The following is a 4134-nucleotide window of genomic DNA, read 5'->3' as shown; positions in this document are numbered from 1 at the left end:
TCATGTCCCACTCTTCATGACCCCACTTTTGGGGGATTTTCTTGGCAAAGATATTGGAGTGGTTTGCCGCTTCTATTTCCAGGTCATTTTACAGAAAAGGAACTGAGGCAAACTGGGTTAAGTGACTTACCCAGTATCACGCAGCTACTAAGAGTCTGAGGTCAGATTGAAAGTCATGAAGACGAGTCTCCTTGACCCTAGGTCTGGTGCTCTATCTACCGTACCTAACGGTGGTCTGTAGGTATGGACACAATTATTATTTTGTTTTCTTTGCTTATAAGCTCACCAGTTTACGGAAAAATACAACTGTCTATGTAAAGCATGATTTCAATATGTTACTGTATCATATTTGGGTCTCCAAATTAACCAAAATTTCCTCTTCTTCTTCTCACACCTCAGTTTTGTAAAGTAGGGATGCTTACCCCATTACATAGATCTAAACTCTCTCCAAATTTCTACGCACACCAGAATTAATGACAACAGAGAAAGATTTGATAGCCACAAAATTTCCTTACCTATGAAGGAATGGGGGAAATGAAATTATAACAATGAAGGGACAGTAAAATAGGCGAGTTAGTGTAGTGCATTGGCATGAGAAGGAAATCCCAGATTCTGCTCCTGGCTGCCAAGGCCTAATCAGAATTTCCTCCTGGGTTCAGCCCTCTAAAGTGACAAGAAGTCATCCACAATTCTAATGAAGATACAGGCTTTGATCTAATCCTTCTTTAATAAGCAAATGAAGAGGAAAGTAAGGTTGCCTAGAGCAACAGTCTTGCCAAAAGGCCTATCAGTTCTTGACTAGTAATGGGAGGAAAAACCACTCCCATCTTTCAATTCAATTCCATTCAATTCATACTGTAGGTATCCAGAGCTTATTGGGTTGAGAGCTAAAGGGCAGGTGAACCACCATTCAGAGATCAGGTGGCCTACTTGATCCTGCCCATTTTTTCTCCCATGTGGTGGAGGATTGAAATGGTTAATAGTTTTAGCAACCAGCTTCTGTCCTACAAGGTTTCTCTAAAATACGGTTCCAAAACTGCAGGTTCTCTGAGTGTCACCAGCTGGTGAACTGTGTTCGAGCCTCTCTTTTTCATAGCAGTACACAGAAGTACAGAGCTGACAAAGCCAGGCCTACATTAAAATCCACATGTAATTACTCCATATTGAGTACATTATTTCTTTTATGTGGGTTGGAGTGTCTCTGATACTTTGAATTCCCTGGCCGCCCAAACACAGGGCTCTGCAAAGAATAGTTACTTAATAAACATTTCTACTTTAGATGACTGGTTACATTGAAGCATTGCCCCCTCATTCCACTAAGGGCTCTCTCTAGGCTGGACTAAATCTCTGGAACTATCTAAACAGCCAGTATTCTGCTGAGGCTGAGATCCCACTGCTGGGTTTCCCTCCTTCAAGAACTGACTGTTAGACCCTGGACAGTTCTCTGAGTCAGGCTCAGCCCCTGGCAATTGGAGTTACACACAGAACACTGTACCCAAAGAGTTGTGTGTGGGATGCCACTTAAATTAAAAAACACAGAGGTATCCAAGGAGAAAAAGGAAGTAAATGTATTATATTATTATTATTATTATTATTATTATTATTATTATTATTATTTCAAATCTTGAGATTTGGGTGTCCGTCCACCAGTATACTCTGATGAGGGGAGACAAGACACAGAAGCAGAAAGCCAGGCTAAATAACCCTGACGGGTAAATTCCCCCTCCGACTAGTTGTCCGTCACTCAGCTCACAATCTCTCTGTATTTCTCAGTTTGTTGAGATAATGTCCAAGAAGCAATTAAAAATGTGCAGTCAAGCTAGACATTGTACTGTGGAGCCAGGCCACCATGACAGAAAGATAGTTTACAAATGTATTGGGAGATCTGAGAGATACTGAACAGACAATGGGAATAGATAATGGAGGGGACTGGAAGGCATCTGAGTAAGGTCCTTTCAAAGGAAGATAAGGGGAGTAGATAAGGAATCTGAAAGTTTAAGGGTTTTCTGGGGCCTGTAGACAAACGGGAGCCAGATTCTTTTAGGAGGAGGGGCAAAAGTGCATCTGAATAAGATTAAAAGGTAGGCTAAGGCTTAACAACTAGACAAATTTTAACTACTGATACATGGCACTAAAAAAAAAGAACTTACAGAAATTTATACTTAACCCTTATCCTACCTCCTGAACTTATTACCAGATTTAGGATAGTCTTATCCCAAACCTTAATTACACTGAGAAGTCTTCACTGGGACATCCCATTCAGTTGTACTGCTGCAAGCATCAAGAAATTGAAGGTTTGGCCACTGTGGGCACCCAGAGATCACTCAAGCGCCCCCTCCCCTGTCCATCTGTCTTCAGTTGCCGCTCACTCTGGGCACAGAACATTCAGTCATGGATAAAAATGAGCTGGTGCAGAAGGTCAAATTGGCTGAGCAGGCTGAGAGATATAACATGGCAACCTGCATGAAGTCTGTAAGTGAGCAAGGAGCAGGATTATCCAATGAGGAGAGGAATCTTCTCTCTGTTGCTTACAAAAATGTCATAAGGGCCTGAAGGTCATTTTGGAGGTTGTTTCAGGTACCGAGCCAAAGATGGAAGGTGCTGAGAAAAAACAGCTGATGACCTGAGAAAACAAAGAGAAAATTGAGCACTAACTAAGAGATATGTACAATGATGTCCTATCTCTATTGGAAAAGTTCTTGGTTCCTAAAGTTTTCTACTTGAAAGTGAGTGGAGACTACTATCGTTATTTGGCTGAGGTTGCTGCTGGTGATGACAAGAAAGGAATAGCAGATCAATCACAACAAGCATATCAAGAAGGTTTTGAAATCAGCAAAAAGGAGATGCAGCCAACGCATCCTATAAGATTGGGTCTGGCCTAGAACTTCTCTGTTCTATTATGAGATCCTGAACTCTCCAGAGAAAGCCTGCTCCCTTGCAAAGACAGCTTTTGATGAAGCCATTGCTGAACTTGATACATTAAGTGAAGAATCATACAAAGAGAGCACACTAATAATGCAGTTACTGAGAGACAACTTGACATTGTGGGCATCGGACACCCAAGGAGGTGAAGCTGAATCAGGAGAAGGAGGGGAAATTAACCAGCCTTCTGACTTTTGTCTGCCTCATTCTAAAATTTACTCAGTGCACCATTTATCATCCACGCTGTCCCACAAATAGTTTTTGTTTGTGATTTATGACAGGTTTATGTTACTTCTTTTTGGATTTCTACATTCCTCATGTGGTTTTTATGTTTAATATTAGAGGAGTAGAGTCAGTTAACATTTGGGAGTTATCTGTTTTCATCTGAGGTGACCAATATGCAGATATGGAATTCTTATACGTGTTTTACATGTTCAGCATAGTACTTTTGGTACATTGTGATTTCACAAGGCCAGTGTTAAAACAGCTTCCTTGTCGAAGCAAAGAAAACTGCCTACATAGTGGTCTGTCCTGGTGGGGGGGATGAAGGAAGAATTCTTCCAGCCGCAGGTGTAGTTATTGTGGGTACTTTAGGGTTGGAGCACTCATGGCTGTGGTAGAATCAGATGTCCCATAGATATTACACGTCATTCCATGTGTATCTGTGGAATACACAATCTCAGCATGTACACCTTTATGACTGCAGTTGCAAAAGCGTTCTTTAAGACAAAGGTTTAACCCAGTCAGTTTACTCTGGAGAAGGGCAGAAACTGTTCACATTCCATTATTTGTAAAGTTACCTGTTGTTTACTTTCATTATTTTTGCTAAACTCATTTTATTTGTATAAATGTTTAGGCAACCTAAGAACAAAGGTACAAGTAAAGATGCAGTAAAAATGAATTGCCTGATATTCATAAAGTCACCGTACACCAGGCACAGCAGTAAAACAAAAACCCATGTATTCAACTTTTTTAGGTTTTTTGCCTTTGTGATTTTTTTTGATACCTGCCTAACATGCATGTGCTGTAAAAATAGTTAACAGAGAAATAACCTGAGATGATGGCTAGCTTTGTTTAATGTCTTATGAAATGCTCACGAATAATCCAAGCATAATTATTAAGAACGTGTGTATTAAGTTGATGTAAGTGGAATAAAAGTTTTATAAACAGACTTTAAAAAAAAGAAATTGAAGGGTTTCCTAGATACACCAT

The 4134-nt window shown here is 40.2% G+C and overlaps 1 pseudogene; it reads left to right on the top strand.

Annotated features, from left to right (window-relative positions):
* The first annotated feature begins 2366 nt into the window (after positions 1 to 2366).
* On the top strand, positions 2367 to 3180 carry LOC110203283 (14-3-3 protein zeta/delta pseudogene; annotated as a pseudogene).
* The last annotated feature ends 954 nt before the right edge of the window (positions 3181 to 4134 follow it).

Source organism: Phascolarctos cinereus, unplaced genomic scaffold (genome assembly GCF_003287225.1).
Source record: "Phascolarctos cinereus isolate Bilbo 61053 unplaced genomic scaffold, phaCin_HiC Scaffold_5;HRSCAF=322, whole genome shotgun sequence".
Lineage (NCBI taxonomy): Eukaryota > Metazoa > Chordata > Mammalia > Diprotodontia > Phascolarctidae > Phascolarctos > Phascolarctos cinereus.
Note: the sequence above shows the minus strand (reverse complement) of the source record. Positions and strands in the feature narration are given on the sequence as shown.